At 31.2% G+C, this 19,129-nt stretch overlaps 1 protein-coding gene across 2 annotated transcripts in view; it reads right to left on the reverse strand.

The window, feature by feature from the left end:
* The window catches only part of LOC131672752 (clarin-2), a 476,318-nt gene extending 460,028 nt beyond the window's left edge, over positions 1–16,290 (reverse strand). For both annotated transcript variants that reach the window (XM_058950304.1, XM_058950226.1), the window contains exon 1: positions 16,098–16,290. The gene's annotated coding sequence lies outside the window, so the exon portion shown is untranslated. The remainder of the gene's footprint in view (positions 1–16,097) is intronic.
* Positions 16,291–19,129: the final 2,839 nt, after the last annotated feature.

A 19,129-nucleotide genomic window follows, 5' to 3' on the forward strand; every position in this document is an offset into this window, starting at 1 on the left:
TTTACACTAAGTCGAAACTCAGCAGAAAGAACGCATAAGGAATTACTTCAACCTCTCCAAAAAAAGGATTTGAAGGAATAATTAAATTTGGATTAAAGAGATAATTAAAATTTTAAATATAAATTTATTTACTATTTATACATTTACATATTATGCTAGATTAATTTTTAAATTCAAAATTCGAGCCTTCTCGATGGTAAATAAACAACTCCTTTCTTTCCACGGTCTCGAATAATTTTTTCAGCATATCTTCATCTTTTTCTAATGCTAAGCTTACTCGCTTAGGTAAAAATACTTCAAATTCATCGTCTACTGTTATCACTACACTAAATCCACAACGAGTATTAAGCCATCTTAATCTCGTTATCATGTAGGTACAGTTATTCTCTAATTGTGTCATTGTTTTTCTTGGTAAAAATGCTGATTTGGCTATTCTATTAATTGATGAAAAGTCCATTCTACAATAACAAAAAATCAATCAATAATTAATACTACTAGGATATATAGTTAGAGAGCTACTAGTATACAAGAAACTTACTTTTAAGAGAAAATCTAAAAGTCTAATAGGAGAACTAGGAAGAGAGACTACTGCTGTTGCTTCAACCTACTGCTGAATAACTGCGACGGACTGAGGTGTGTTCTCCGTTTTGTACCATGCGTCCCCTCTCGGAGAACTCGAGCCGCCGTAATTTCCCTCTCTTTTCGCCTTATCCCCACTTGAGTAATTTCTCATGATTCCATTGCCCATACTCCTCAGACTTCAGTCGCCATGTTTGCCATTGTCCCCCACTCTACCGTTGTCCCCACTCTCTCACTATTCTATCCTTAGTCTTTTCCTAACTGAGCCTTCTTCCTCCCCACTATTACTACTCTGTTCTGAGCGACTTCTGTCGGAGGTTGGAAGAAGCTTACAACTTTCTTTCATACTACTCTGTTCTGAGAGACTTCTGTCGGAGGTTAGAGGAAGCTTACAACTTTCTTTCATACTACTCTGTTCTGAGAGACTTCTGTCGGAGGTTAGAGGAAGCTTACAACTTTCTTGAGGATTTTCTTCCATTTCTATGATCTTTCTTTTCCTGCGTTCTTCCGCACTCTTGATTTTAAACTTTGACGTTTCAATAGTTTTGTAATGACCCCATAGAAGTGTATCAGGATTTTTATCGAATATACATTTATCATCATATGGACTTAGTGCTACTTTCTGCACTCTTTCTGTTCTTACTTGATGTAATACACTTCGTATATTACATTGCTCACGCCTAATAATTTCTAAATCCAATAAACAGTTTCGAAAATCTTCATGATCTATTGTTTTTATGACAGTATGTGTTTTTACGCCTTTTGCTTTCTTTATTGCTTGATGGTTTTCTATTAGTATACTATACATTTTACTTCGAAGTCCAATGAATTCTCTCATAATATTACCATTGCATTCATCTTTCATAATACCGAGAACCTTTTTATTAACTAACGGCATATTAAACTGATTATTTTCTGAGTAATCTGATGTATCAAATTTATTGATATCTTCTTTCATTATTTCATATATATCAACATCTTTAAATTCATATACGAGGCTATCTGTATCAGTATAAAGTAATTTTGCTTTATGAGGTAGTCTTTCTTTTATGTAGCCATAGTGGAAGTCATATACTAATGTTTTTGAGAGATCTAGCACACAAAGTCCAATATATATTGGTTTTTTAATACTAATAGACGTCCATGATAACTGTATTGCTACTAAATTTTCATCAAAGATTGAACTACTATGAAAGTTGGGTTGCGCGATCCGTGCTTCTGCTCCATATCTACCACTCCATGTACTAATTAATTTAACGTCTTTTCGTTTCCTTTCATCCTCCATAGTCTTTCCGTATACTGCATTAATCATGAGTTTATAGAATAACTTTTCAAATTCATTTCTAGCTTGTTTTCTTTTTTCTGTATTCAAATATACATAAGTTTTAAGCCAAGGCTTTTGATTAAACTGAAGTGCTCTGTGTATTTGTTTTATTTTGAGTCCGTATTTAATAGCCTGCTTTAGCGCTCTATAATGAATGACATATCGTTCTTTATCATACAGTGTTGTTAAAAGTTTTTTTTGTCTTGACCCAGGTGGTGTGTTGTGTTCAGGACAAAGTGGAAGGTCCTTATGTTCGTCGTGTAGTTCTTTTGGATACTCTAGATCAACTTCTAAAATATATCCAACCTCATTGTTATCGGAAACATTGAAAAAATGAGGCTCATCGATGTTAGAGACCCACTTAAAATTTTTATATGGTAATGATTGCGTCATTGCCCATCCATATAAATTGTTAACGTCAAAGTACATAAAAGTCTTGCTAGGTTCTTTTTCATTATATTCTGAGCCCATATATCGATTATTAGCTTTTGAGTATCTATTACAGCATTGACTAATATCTCCTCGAATGCCTTTTTGGATGAATAAAACCATGTCTATATCGGTTAAAAGTTCTAGCTCAATTTTTGTACACTTTAACATAGCATCCCATGTTAATCCAGGAGTAGTATAATAGTGTGCCGGGTCGAGTTGATACGCGTCCATACACGTTTTACGAAAATTTTCAAAAATATCGGCCAAGAGTAATACGTCAGTTTTTAAATATAAATCAGAATACTGTCCTAAATCAATGATGTCAAATGCATTCCACACTTTTTGAGCATGCTCATAGTCAGCTTCAGAGATGTTGCTATCTATCAATTGACTATGAAAATCTTCGATAGGTGGTAATTGAGTCTGTTTTAATCTTTCAAAACTGTTAACATACTCATATGGAAAAACGCCTTTTCTCTTGAATAATTCTATTTGTGTTTTTGTATATTTATCTATCTTGAATTCATGCTCTACGATATTTAGTTTGGTTAAGTATGAAGACAGTTTTTCGAGAGATGATGGCATAAAACGAAACGAATCAATAAATCGAAAATTTATAGTACTACCGTCCACATGTTTTGTGAAAGCTATATATCTTTCCTTGTTTTCAGCTAAAACAGTCACATTTCCCTCAAGATCAGAGCTAGTAGCTATTTCTTTTATTATAAAATGAGAATCATATCCAGTAAGGTTATGGAAGACAACTGGTATAAAATAAGGATTCTTATAATTTAAATTACAGGATGCGTGAGCAGCACCTCTAAATCGACCCGTCAAATGACAATGATCTCTGACTCTTGTTTCATCAGGTTGAAAATATTTTCTACAAATATGACACATTTTGCTCATCTTGAAATCCATTTGATTACGCCATGAAAGATTCATTTCTATTGCATTCTTATATATTTGATTCATTTCATCTAACAAAATCTGAAATTGTTTGATAATCCATTGTGCGGGTGATTGTTCTTCATTCAGTTTTTTTCTATACATCTTAAAGACTGATTTGGAATCATCATAACTACATTTTATATAAAGCCCCACACTAAAGGCTTCATGGTCTTGGAAGGATCGTCCGTTATTTACTGGTTTCAATAAGCACTCTAAATCAGCATAGATAATAAACGGAACCATTTCTTTTCGATCATAATGATTAAATTTCAGAAGAGGAAAATTAGGTAGATTAACTCTATATTTATTTAATTTTGAACAATCAGTCTCATGAATATTCAATTTTTCTTTATTATTAAAATAGTGGAGACAGCGTTCACAGAGATAAATTTGTGCAGTATGTTTCGTTACTTGACTTCTAACAAGAGCAGATAAGTTTTTAATCCATGCATAGTGGAATTTTAATTTGAAATTATCACTGTTATTTGATCTATTAGATTTTTCTGTTTCATTCTCATCAATATAATCGCTTTGTAGTAACAAAAGATTTACATGCTTATCTTGTTTTAAAGTTGATATATAATATGGTGAGACTTCGAATTTCAAACCGTATTTTTTTAGTATGTATAGATTTATTGAAATACTATTTAATTTTTCAAATTTAGGAATATTCTTTACCTCAACAGGAAAGTTTATATCATCGAATTTCAATTCATTCGCAAAGGGTATATAATTTTGAACTCTTTCGCTATGAAATCTAGCTGGATGAAGACAGGCAAGCACAGCCCATTTAAAACATTCATTATCTGTATTTTGAACGTTGATAATTGCTTTTTTATCTGCTATTTGTTTTGGTAGTTGAATATATGAGCCAGGTTTGAAAGGATTAAATTTATTTATATTAACAGTAATACCGATGATAGTTTTTAATGTCCAATCGGAATCTTTTTCTTGAAATTCTTCTAAATTTTTAAGTATAACATCTTCAATATTTTCTGTAAACCATAATTTAAGATCTGTCGTTTTATAAATAGAAACATTTTCGGTGTTGAAATACTTTACTTGAATGTCCTCTACATTATCTTTTATTACGGTAAATTAAGCTGACATTCCTATATTTATTTTTCGAGCATTATGAATTGAAAGATATTTTGGTATTTGTAGTTGTAATAATTTATTTGCTGCTTTTAAGAATGACTTTATATCTCTATGTTCTTGATTGGCTATGAATGCAGTAATGATACGTTTTTCAAATGCTTAATTTATTTCTCGCCAAATAACTCCATCCCCTTCAATTTGGTTTGGAATGACTCGTAATGAATTAACATTTCCTCCGACTTTTATGGAATTATTTAAATTAATTTCGATTGAATTTAAATGAGTAGCGCATGTTTGACATCTCTGCCGTATTGCTCTACTTAAGTTAGGCCGTAACATATATTCTTCAAGAGAATGCAAAGCGGTAATTATTATATTTTTCCATCTAATAAAATCATCCTTATTAGCGTCTGAGTTGTAATAGGCTTTCCATAAATCGCGTACTGTATTTTCAAAATAAGCAATAGAAGCCATTGTAATGAAAATGCACGTAGGTCAACTAGTAATACTACTACTACTACTAGTACTACTACTACTACTACTACTACTACTACTACTACTGCTTGTCACTGCTAAGAAAGCTAGTGAAGCGGGCTGTCTCGAAAGACTGCGCTCTTTTCCCATCGAGCACGGCTTTTAAGCACTATGGTGGCTCTGAAAGCAACGGTTTCGGCGCTGTAGGTTGAAAAGGGAGTAGTCAGACAAAAGGTAGGAGGTGGGTGGGTGGGTGGTGGCTGCGTCTAGCAAGCTAGAGACGCTACCCCCTCTCCGAGGGCCCACACTCAGCTAGCATAAGCTTACTAAGCGCCCTACTATCGAAGGAGAGCGAGAGAGAGAGAGAGAACGGCATCCACACTATACGACGTACGCGTCTAGCAAGCTAGAGACGCTACCCCCTCTCCGAGGGCCCACACTCAGCCAGCATAAGCGCCCTACTATCGAAGGAGAGTGAGAGAGTGGGATAGCGAGAGAGAGAGAGAGAGAGAGAGAGAGAGAACAGCATCCTCACTATACGGCGTACGCGCCTAGCAAGCTAGAGACGCTACCCCCTCTCCAAGGGTCCACACTCAGCTAGTATAAGCACCCTACTATCGAAGGAGAGCGAGAGAGAGAGAGAGAGAGAAAACAGCATCCGCACTATTACCGACTTCTACAGCATCCTACCTTAACAACCTCTGTGGGTGGGTGGGAGAGTGGGTGAAGCGCCCTACTATCGAAGGAGAGTGAGAGAGAGGGATAGAGAGAGAGAGAGAGAGAGAGAGAGAGAGAGAGAGAGAGAGAGAGAGTGAAAACAGCATCCTCACTATACGGCGTACGCGTCTAGCAAGCTAGAGACGCTACCCCCTCTCCGAGGGTCCTTCACTCAGCCAGCATAAGCATATAGTTTACCAAACACCCTACCGACTTCTACAGCATCCTACCTTAACAACCTCTGTGGGTGGGTTGGTGGGTGGGTGGGTGAAGCGTCCTACTATCGGGGGTGGGGCGGGCTGGCCCCCTCGAAGGGCCCACTGGCACGCGGGAGTTGTCGAACGAACATCAAATGCAACACTCGTCATGGGGTCTCACCTTATCTCGATTAAAAGGTGTCACTACCTTCACACCTTCATCGGGCGGCTCCTTTCTGTCCCAGAACATACACGTATCCTTATACATTGGCGGTGCGCGCGAGGAGTCAAACCAACATCAAATGCCCCTTAACACTCAGCATGGGGCCTACTGGCACGCGGAAGGTGTCAAAGGTACATCAAATCCCTTTTAGGCACTCACCATGGGGTCTGACCATTAATTAAAAGGTGTCACTACCTTCACACCTTCATCGGGCGGCTCCTTTGTGTCCCAGAACATACACGTATCCTTATACATTGGCGGCATCCTTTGTCGGCTCCTTTGTGTCCCAGAACATACATTGCTTATCTACTATAGTAGTAGTAAAATATACGTCCCGCCCGTTCCAGGGCGCAATATAAATATCGAGGACGTATTCATATGTCCTACCCGTACCCGATATTGTTTACTTTTGACGTATTTATACGTCCCGCTCGGTTAACAGGTTAAGCCCTAAACCCCTAAACAACAAATAGGTTGTGCTTTTTAACCAAACGACTCCAAACCCCTAACCTCCAGACAGGCCGAAGGCCTATACTTTACCGTAGATACGAGTATAGACATATTACCGATATTTTATTCAATCATTTTGTATGTAACAAAGAACATCTCGTTTTATGTTTCAATCAAAGATTATAAAATTAACAACAAGTAAGGGAACTACTAACAATTTTTACATTGTAATATCGTTGATCAGTTAATTAGTAAGTCGTTTAATTGCAGATCACTTCAAAATCGTGTTAGAAACAATATTTTATCCCCATGTAGGCCATCACTTAAAATTATTACCTGATTCTTGGAGTGGTCATTGTGACAAAGTTATAGAAGAAACGATGCCACAAAATAAAATTATCAACATAAAAAAAATTCCAACTGGAACCACAGGAAAAATACAACCACTTGATGTCTATGGATTCCATATTTGGAAAAACTTTGTCCGAACAGTTTCTGATAATGTAATGTTAATGGATCATGATATGAATTTACACGTGAGAAATAATATAATTAAACTTCACTCATTGGTTCACAACCAACTGTCTTTAATGAGATATATAGATTTGCTTAAATATTCCTGGTATAACAGCGGTTACGTCAATGAAAAACCAGATAAATTTGATAATCCTACAGATTTCAGTTTTGGAAAGTCTTGTGCAACACATTATGAAATAGAAGGGTGCACAAATATTGCGATTGTACGATGTGGTTGGTGCAAAAAAGCATTGTGCTTTAAACACTTTTATGAGGACTACCATTATTGTAAAAACTTCGTAAAATAATATATTTTATGCTCAATACAAAAAATGCACTATGGCAAAAGATAAAAGATTGCAGATTATTCTTATTATACTCTAATATTATAAACAAAAATATATTATAAGTTAAATTTACAATAAAGGAATTTCAATAACATTCTGATAACAATTTCTACGGAAATTATAAAACTGCTTCACACACAGAATTTTCATGTTTTCCGTCATTTTGACTTTTCAAAATCTGTTATCAGATTTGTAAAGAGCGATCTCGAAAACTCCTATATACAAACCTTCTACAAAATATTATGGATTAAAGTATACTTATAGTTATTTTGTGTTAGGGGTGGTTTACACCCCCCCCCCCCTCCGAGGGGTAGTATCTATAAAAAAACCGAAAAACTTAATTTGTTTATTATAGATGATTACAAATTTTTTCTTGTGTGTTTCTTATTATTTATTTCGTATTCCAATATCTTAGCTTTGTGCCAGTCAAATGACTTAATTGTTTTAATAACTTTCAATATTTTCCAATAAAACACAGCATTCAATCACATATAATTGAATAATTATCAATACATCCTAATAAATTTCTATACATCAACTTCATTAACATTAAACCGAATGATTTTCAATACCTTTCGATATTTTTCAATAAAACATAATATTTAATCACATTTAAAGGAATAATTATCAATGCATTTTAATAACCGCTCGGTTGCTCAATAATATAAAATCATTTTCAATCACATTTAATTGAATAATTGTCAATGGTTTTCAAAATTTTTCATTAAAACAACATATTTAATCATATTTAAATGAATAATTATTAATATATTTTAATAACCACATGGTCAAACAACTTCAATAATATTTAATCGAATAATTTTCAATACTTTTCAATGCTTTCCAATAAAATACAATATTTAATATATTTAATTGGACAATTATCAATACTTTTTAATAATACATCTTCATATTCTTATGATATTTCTATAAAAACATAAAAGTGTTCTTTTGTGAAGTGTTTACATCAATTTATTGCAGTCAAAATGAAATAGTTGATGAAAGTTTTTTCTTCAAGTAAATATTAGTTTATGGTTTCGATATTCTTTTTTATGTAACTGAGAAAACTGTGTGTTAATTTATACCTTAAAATCAAGCTAGATTTTCATCAAATGTATTTATTTACATATTCACATGTATTTATTTACAGTGTTTGATACATACAAATTATTTCATAAAATATGTCTTTTTCTATTGCATATTTGGATGCTCAAATAATATATTTACAATTAGAAAAAAAATTATTGAATCTCGGAGTTGTTGGACAATCCTCCAAAAAGTCAATGTATTTCAATCCTCGATTTTGTTTGTCAAAATAACCATTGAAATCGTTCGGAATTAAACGAGGAGATACTGTATTATTGGAATCTATTGAAAATTATTAGGTGTGAAACGATACGTTACCACTGATTTCTATTCAAAATTTTTATGTTTAATTGTTTTTAATTGGGTATTATACCATTCTCGGTAACATTCTTAATAGGATGTTATGATATCGATATCTCTTTCATACTGATTTGTCATTAACCGTAATTTTTACGAACAAGATTGAGGATTGAAGTTTATTCGACCATAGAAATGAATGGTAACAATATTCAGTGGTAAATGAGTCATTTTAATCAATAGATTTTTATCGTTGAATAATTTTTAATAACTTTGAATATTTGATGATTATTGGAATGAACGAGATTCTATGGTACTTAACAGTTCTGTACTCATTGCCAAGCTTGAATCAATTGCAAAAGTATTTAACAATATATTTTACTACTATGTAATCATTATTGATTATATTCAAATGATGCAACTTTTCTAACTGGTATACCGTAAGTAGAATATTGAGATTCGTAAAGAATAAATTCATTCCATCATTATGATTGTTTATTCTCTACAATTGTTCTTTATTGAATTATATGAAAAAACCATTCAAATAAATTCAACGAGAAAATTATTTTTAAAACAATTATTAGAATGTATGAAATATACTAAAACTAAAAAAATCTATACAGCACCCATTTGCCGTACATTGGAATCGACATGAAACTATTCCATTGAGTACAATTGAGAATTGATTCTTAATGAAACTATCATTAAATGTATAAAAATCATAACATTGAATACGACTACATGTATCAGCCGTTCATCATACATTGAAACCGATTGAAATTTGTTAGATTGAGGCCAATTGAGTATTTATTTTTCAAATAATCGTTAGAATTTATAGAATATAGTTACATTAAGTATGATTAGATATAGTAGCCATTCATTATACATTGAAACCTATTGAAAACTTTTCAGTTGAATCTAATTCCGAAATTATTTTTTAAACGATCATTAGTATGTATAGAATATGGTTCCATTAGGTACAATTGGTTACAGTACCCTTTCAGCATACATTGAAATCTATAGAAAACTGATCGATTAAGTACAATTGGGGAATTTTTTGACATAAGTCTTTTGAAACTCATTAAATGCGATTCAATAAAATATCATTGAATTGATTTTTATTAAAAGTATTGTTTATAATGATTTATTACGATTGAAATTAATCGGAATTCTTACTTTTCATTACTAATGCCATTAATTACCATTGAAAATGATTCATTTTCAATCGCCACTTAAACATTGATGCATTCATTCCATAGAACTCAATTGATTACCATTCAATATAAATCATTCTTAATAGGAACCAATGAATTTTTTTCAGCAGGAAACTTATATAAATACTCCGACTTCGAGAACTTACTAATACAACTTTACAGTCTATATCGCTAAAGCGTCTAATAATTTTTTTATAATGTTCAGATTCAATGAGCTTGATATGCTGAACTCCTGGGAAAGGATCTTCGGGATATACGCTAGAAATATGTATTTAAATATACGTGTTCGAAGCATGTTCGATTATATAAACTATTTTCGCGAACTCTCCTGAAGTTAACTATATTACAAAATCATTAGTTTTCTTCTCCTGATCGTACTTTTCACTGTGGTACAGAGTATTTTTATATAATACAGCTGTTGTAAGCTAAGGCCGACTATATTTTTCAACGCGCACTCTTACTGCAATAAATAGTATCTTGTCCATGGTAGAACTATAAACTAAATTTTATTAAGTTAAATAAGTTAGAGCAATAATTTATGGTTTTATCTGATGAACAAATTTTCTTAGTATTGTCTGTTTTGAATATTAAATTCTGTAGTAGTTTTCTTAACATCTCTCTGTCCATCCCCTTTGGACCATTCACTTAAGGTTTTAATGTATAGATATTGCTTTTAAAAGGAAATGCTGAATCGTAGCACAAAGACCCTTTTTTCTTGTAGAACTGACAATATGCCTAAGAGCATTATGATTAGATGTCAATTTTTGTTCACCATAGTGCTTCTGATAATCAACTTCGAATTAAAAGATCATTATCATATTTTGTAAGTTTCTCGTTAGTTTGTTCAGGCTTTAGCGAAGTAAATGCACTGGTTATTAGTAGACTATAATGCTTTAAATGCATCTTCTAAAACATTGTTTAAACAAAGTAAATTATAAACCAATAGCCAATGTTTTACTTCAGCAGCCTTGGGTTTACCTGATTTTTTAAAAATACAACTCATGGGGAGCCTATGAATGTCATGTGTTAGTTTTATGTGCAAATCGATATTCAATGAACGTCTCGATATATTAAAATTTATTGAACAGAATAAGATTAATCCAAAATTGTGGTATTAATTGTGATTAGAATTCCGTTTTATTACATGAGGTCGAACCTCAATTAACGTCTTGATAAAAAATCAATCATTTGATTACAAAAGATTAAAGATTATTAAGGTTCATTCTATTTTCCAATAAATGATGAGAAATTATTAAATTAGGATATCAGGATCGAATATGTTAACCCTGCTATAAAAGTTCCATTGAAAACCATTGAAGAATTTCTGAATGGTTTTCAATCTTCGATCTGAACACTCCAAATGACCATTGAATATGATTCCTCATCCAACAAGAAATGTCAAGATATTAAATACTATTGGTTCCAATAATATAGATTACTATTGATTCCTAATCGAGATTAATCATTATCAATAGAAAAATATACTATTAAAGTAATGGTTTTCAATAGGATTCAATGAAATTTCTCATGTATGTTACCCAATCGATTTCAATGGTAAAATTCGTGGTCAAATCGAAGATTTGAAACCATTCGAATGCGATAATCAATTTGATTGAATTGATATCAATGGTTTGTTATTGCAACATTCAAGTCTCGTATCGTTGAATAATTTTCAATAGTTTTGAATACGAAAGTCGTAACAACTCAATAATATCCAGTAGAAAATATCAATCTAATTGAATGGGGATTAATGGTTTGTTATCGCAGAATCAACTTTTTTTCTGACGTTGAATAATTTTCGATAGTTTTTAATGTGAAAATCACATTAATCCAATATTATGCAATAGCAGAAATTAATCCCATTGAATAAGTATAAATGGTTTGTTATTGCATAGTTAAGGATTGGTGCATGGTTTACAAAAAGTGTATTTATAAAAGCACTGTATATCACAGTGAAGAATACAACCGAGCGAAGAAAACTGATGATACTGTCGTTAGACTTACTAGTGGACAATACGCTAGAATAACAAAAATTCTCGAACATGACGACGATTCATACATTGTTGTACAAACGTACAACGTATTTCCAGAATATCCATTTGAAGGAGTGACTCATATCCGAAAAATTCAAAGCGAAAACGAGATTGATCTCATCAAACCCATTGGTGAAATAGATTGCAAAATAATTTTGGTAGACGTTAGAAATGCTAGATATTTATGCAAAATGCCCAATTCATTTGAAATCCAATAATAATGTTCATGTCAATTTTTGTAATTTGTTGATGTACATAAAAAACCATTTATTTACAATTGAAAAAAAATCGAATACCCATTAAAAATTATATTCGAATATGTTTTTACTTAAAAACTATTAAAATTGATAAAAGTCTATTCAATCAAATCATATACGGAGTTTTTTCATTCATGACCTATATAAAATTATAATATCCAAAGCATAAGATACGATTCTTCAATTATAGTATCGAACAACTATTCAAATTTATAAAAAATCATTCAATTATGGAAATTTTTTCTTTCATCATCTAATGAAAAATTATAGAATAAAATTATATTTGATAAGTTTGTAGAATGAAGGATTATTCAAAACTATACAAACAACTTCTCAATAGAATACGATTGAGTTTTACTTGCATTTACCAATCATTAGATTTCATTAAAAAATATTCAATTGAAAATATTTGAAATTTTTTTGTTTGCCTTTCATAAGAAATTATAGAATACTATACCTCATTGAATGCGATTGGGTTATTTTTATATTGACCAATCATTAAGATTAAAAAAAAAACTATTGAATGAAATATTGCTAAAGTTACAGTATTGCTTTTGCTCATATTGGCATATATGGAAAACCATTCTATAAAATATTATTGACCAACCGTGTAATTGGATAAAAATTAATATCCATATAATATGATTCAATAAAATATGATTGGACAATTATTGTATCGAAAAATTATTAAAATTCATAGAAAGATATACAATAAAAAATCATTGATTAATTATTTTATTGAACTGTGATTGATATTCATTCAATGCAATTGGATAGATTATCATTGAAACCATTCCTATACAAAGTATTATTCAGAAAGATTGAATTCTATTAAATTTAATGGTAAGTTTTACTATTAGTTATGCTTACCATGAAGTATTATTGAAAATCATTCAGTTTCAATCGTCATCGGAACATTGAACCATTCAGTTCATTGATTACCATTGAATATGAATGATCCCGAATAGGAATGAATGGAACTTTTTTAGCAGGGAAAACTTATAGAATGGAATACATTGAATGCAAATATTTTTAATTAAAAAGTATTCGATATTATTCGATTTAATCCATTTAAATTTTAACTGATCTGATTAATTTTAATTAATCACTTTCAATCATTGTGTTTGAAATGAATTCAATCGATTTTTTAAGGATTCAGATCGAGAATTGAAAATTAAAGGTATATTTTCAATCATTTTCTATCCTTCACTTTTAGCAGAGTTGATACTCATTTTAATATATAGATAATTAACACGTTTTACACACACACACACACACACACACACACATAGCCTGCTTCACCTAATTCTTCAATGATTAAGTGAATTTTATTAACATTGATTAGGATTACCAACTGCTCGTTTGGCTATGAGTAATCTTAGTTGATCAACAAAGTCATTCGGATTAATCTAATGATGTCTCATTTCTTGCCACTTTGTAGCTACATTAAAGGTCACTTTCACCGATAGACTATCGTTTTTTAGCACAACTATTGAAAGATAAATCAGGTCTAATGTAGGTTTTGAATATTTTAAAATGTTTATTTCGATATTCTCTATTTCATTGTATTTGATAATAATTTATATAAGCACCTACAGTAATAGGGCGGTTACCGTGCTAAAACTAGGACAAGTAGAATGAATCTCAATCCAGTTTAATATTTTTATTCTAAAATTAATTTTACATATTATAATAATTAATGTCAGGATAGAAAAATATTAAAGGGGATGCAGATCGATTCAACTTTAATGAAGTTAAATTGTCATTTTTGCGATTCAGAAATAGACTTAAAATGATTGGATTTTCGATCCAGTTGAATGTCCTAGAGAGTAAGATGTCCCTGGTTAAAGTCTCTCTAAGATTGTAATGGTCCTATCTATGAGCTAGTTTATTACATCACTGAATTACTGCAACTAGTCTAACGTATTTATCTGTTTATTCAAATCAATACATCAAGCGGCGCTACCTCACTGTTTACGCGATTGTATACAAATAAGAGTCGAATCAAAATAAACAGCGTGACGTCACAAAGTAATAGATATAGATATAATGATTTTGGATATTAAGAAAAATATGTTAATTAGAGATAATTTTAATATAACAAAGTATTTATTATATAAATTTAAGTACGTAGATTCAGAATATAATAACACAAATTGCATTTAATTATGAAATAATAATGAATTTTAATATGCAAAATTGATTTATTTATTACGCTAACAATATGAATTATTAGAAAAATGTAAATATGCAAAGTGAATAAGTATAGAACATGAGTAAGAATTGGTTTCATTAATAACAGCTGAATAATAACTGTTACTAGTAAATAAACAATTAATAATTTATTTAAACAATAAGCTGTATATAGAACGAAAGTATTAATTTTATACTTGAAAATGATAGCTTTATAATTTAGGAATCTTAAATAAATAATCTAATAATCGTATTATAAGATTAGGAAAAACCGTTACAAATATGAAAAATTAGTTATAATTCAAATGTTATTAACTAATTTAAATATACATTTTTGGAAAATACCTCTAAATTAAATCAACTATAAAGTTATATCAAAATTTAATAATTTTCTATTGTAAATATTGTAATATCACGTTAATTAACTTTATTAGTTAATAACTTTTGACGACACTATTGGCGATAATTGTATATTGTATAAAATCAACAAAGAACAAATTCTGTAAAGTTTACATGTGTTAAAAGCTTAATATTAATGGTTATTTACTTGTAAATTAAGAAAACTCATTTCTCAAAATTCGCGAATGTATCTCGAATTTTCGATGACATCTCTCCTGCAAAAATAAGCGGGAAAATCTGTGTATAAATAGGCCCACCTTTGCACAGGCTAGCATTCACTTCTAGCCTTGCAAGGTGAGCGCATGAGTCTGACTTTCCTTGAAACATTGTACTTATTTATATATATTTGATTTTATTGTTAGAATACATTTGATTTATCTATCTATTTTATTGACAACTAAAGTAAAATTATTGGAAACAAATTCTTACTCATTAGCTAGATACGAGAATTCGAATTATTATTATTTCTAAGTGATACGAACATCACAAGACCATTAATTTATTTTTTCATTAATATTAATATTTATGAAAATTATAAAGGTATTTAAAATGATAATTTCATTAAAAAAACGATTATTATTTGTTTTGTTGTCATATGAAAAAATAATGGAAAATATAGCCCTATATTCTGCACTAACACAGGAATTTACGAATATCCGGTCAAAAATTTACACACACATACACAAATATACACACACATATTTACCCTAAAGTTTCATCCATACAAAATTTAAAAATTAGAATAATTTTCCAAAACATAATTCGAATATCTATCAGTATTTTTTTTATTTTTAATAATAAAACGTAAAAATAATTCATAAACAATCGAAATAACAATTTTTCGTCCCTTCAGTTTGTTAATAAGAATTTTTAGATACTTATGACAATAGTAGTAATATTATAAGATTACATTTTTATCATCACATTTTTTCAAATCTAGTGTTCGGAAAAATTTTTGATATAATCCTTGAATGAATATGATGAAATCTTCTGATGATTCTATTGCTCGAGTCCGCATAGAAAATGAGCTCATTATCATCAAGTTAATAATTTAATTGTGGATAACTATATCAGATTCGATTTATTTTATAATATTATTTCAGTTTAATATCTTTCTTGAAGCACTGTTGTAAAATCTATAGAAAATGTACGTGTGTGTGTGTGTATGTGTGAATGTATGCGTGTGTGCGTGTGTGCCCAGATCATATAAATGTTATATTTCAAGTCAATAATTTGTTCAAATTGAATATTTGACAAGAATGACGAGTGATGCTTAAGTGTTAATATAACAATTTATATATAGAACATACCTTGTTATAGTAACTTCGAAGTTTAATTTGTTAGTCGTATTGAAATTTTCTATCTTTTTTTTTAATAGAGTGATATAAATTCCTATTGCTACATTTTTATCAATATTTCAAAAACTGATAATAGTAAACAATATAGACACACCAGTATTTATATTTTAAAAATAAAAATTAGACAAATGGTATAAGTGTTTACATTTTGTTATCCCACTATAATAATATTCATTGTAGATGAGCTGAGTTACAATCTGAAATTGAAATTCTCAAGTTTGGTTAGGATGAACCGACATTCTGCTTTAAAGCCACGAGTTAGCTTCAGCGCTTCTATCGGCTAAAATTGTAAATCATGAGTTAAGTTTAGGTTTAGAAATCGCTATACTACATATGTATATATATATTACTCTAAGTAATTTTAAAAAGATATTAAGGAAGGAGGAGGAACAAGAATCCGCTAAGGGTAAAAACGTATCTTTATAAAATGAAAAATACAGTTATTTTCTAATTTTAAAAATATCTCATAATCCTCTTAGCGATTCTTACCTCTGCATATACTTCTAAGAACATTTATAACTTGAAGTTCTGTAAATTGTATCAGCTGTTCTAAAAGGTATAATTAATTATAATTAAATACTTTCAATATTGTTATTATATATCAATGAAAATAAACTATATAATACATTATTATTCTTAATATGCACTAAAATTGAATAATTTCTTTTACATTCAAGTTATTGATTTTCAAAAAAATTACTTATTAGTTTTTTATAAACCTGCTAGATGATAGCAAATAATTATAAATTTCAAATTAAGTCATTGGTCATACTTATCAAATAATTACTATATCTAAATAGGTAAAGTAAGTTATTTGTTGTATAATATAATTTTCTTTAATGTCTTATCATTAAGTAATTTATATTAGCATCAACTTAAAAGTTTTTGTTATAATACAAAAACTATGTATAAAAAATAAGTCAACGAAAATTTTTATAGTAAATCGATGTATGCTAACCATTTAATTGTAGATATGATATATATTTCAAAAATATTATATATAAGATGCATATTTTATGATATGAGCTGATATTAATAAGTGTATTTTTGAAAATAAACTTAATATTATTTACTAAAGTACTGATGATAATGATATAAGTATTGAATTAATAGTTATTCGGAGATGTGAAACAATAATAACAGATATAATTTTCGCTTATTTAATAATACTGAAAATAATAAAATATACGTGAATAATAAAAGTTATACGGAATTTAATGAACGCATAGTACTTTCAATTAATGTCTTGCGTACAAAAGTATTTAATCCGATAAGAATTAATGAATAAAATAACAACTAAAAACCTTTTTACTCGAAACGATGAAACGCTCGATCTTCAACAGCCAATCACAAGTCAAACAATGATCTACTCGATATGGCCACATCGTCACCGTCAATATGGTGATGCCCAAACTTCTAGCTGTCTTTTGTGAATGGAAATGATGAATAGATTTTATGAATGATATTGTTATTGTTATTGTTCTTATTATGATTTCAAGAACTACGACGTTAAGGTACACTATAGATACCTGTATGTATTAGGTTTGGTTCCCTGGTTCCTGGTTCATGATCCAATTTTACATTCACAACAAGAAAAAGATTATCGTATGATGCATAAACAATGAAATCAGTAGTAAGTACATTCAGCATTACCATGCCAAGTTAAACCTAGCCGTAATACTGATGTTTTTCTTTTAATTTATATTGTATTCTCTGTCAAAAAATTTTAGTAAAAGTTCAGTCACCGTACAGTTTGGACATTTATTTCTACTAATTTTGTAGTGCAACGATTACCGAAAATCGTTCGACTCGCGTAGGTTAATAAGCGGCTGAGCGGAATAGCCGCGATCGGTTCGAGAGAGAGAAGGCGCGTAGGGGCAATGACCGGGAGGGGAGAGTTCGGGAGTTAGTATGACTGTGTCACTCAGTCCGGCTAGATCTTCGCTACGGTTTTGTGTGCCAAAGCATTGAACATTTTATCGAGTGAAATCTGGGAAGCAAGGATTTTTCGCGTGAGAGTGATGCAGTGGGTGTGCGCATAGTTAAGCGTGTGCAGTGACGACAACCTCAGCGGTTTCAGCAATCCAGGCAGAAACGCATAGCGAGCGGCAGAGCACAACAGCGGCAGAGTAGCGAGCAGAGGAGCAGCTAATCAGCGGCGTGTGCATCGGATACGGTTGGCCACCGTATCCTCATCTATCTCGCGGTAGGTGCACAATCTTCTTTGTGATTGTTAGCGTGCGATCCTGCACAGCGTGCGCGAGGAAATTGTTTACAGCGTGCGAGCGGTTAGTTCGCGGCGGTGGCGAGGTTTTCTCTCTCTCTCTCCATCCGTTTACATTGTCAGATATATTTGCGTGCGAGAGTCTCTCGGCAAATCCCCCGTGTAATCGATTTAATCTAATAAAGCGAACAGTAGTTATTCCTAATCGAGTTATTGTTTTGTCTTTCCTTTGTCCGGGACGCATGTTTGTTGACATTCGATTCGAATAAGCCGGTAGCATAGCACGGGTCGCGCGGATATCAATAGAAGCGCCTTGCAAACCGAGTTTCCAGCAGCGGCCGGAGGAGCGCTGCTAAGCAAGAGCGACAGCGCCGCCAAGTGGCGAGTTGCGGAACCCAACTCGGATTGGCGAGGGAACTCTGCACAGGCGCACTCCCGGACAAGGTAGGTTAACGTGCTTACGGCACGCAGCTAACAAGGCGTCGTTTAACCGAAATAATAAATACGATTAATAGGTCACAGGTTAAACGGCTGCCTGTTACAGTAGGTTTATTATTTTCAATTATCACTTCGTCACGAGAATATCCAAGTCATGGGTTTTCCTTACATACGACTAATCCACAAACAGTATATGTCCAATGGCATTAAGACTTTATTAGTTCATGATGAAATGAAAATTACTTAGATTAATGGTCGTATATATAATGTGATAATATTGTATAACTTGAATTAAGAATTAATCGCTGTAAATTATATTTCT

This window comes from Phymastichus coffea, unplaced genomic scaffold (assembly GCF_024137745.1).
Source record: "Phymastichus coffea isolate CEN01 unplaced genomic scaffold, Cenicafe_Pcof_1.1 PCOF00001, whole genome shotgun sequence".
NCBI classification, from domain to species: domain Eukaryota; kingdom Metazoa; phylum Arthropoda; class Insecta; order Hymenoptera; family Eulophidae; genus Phymastichus; species Phymastichus coffea.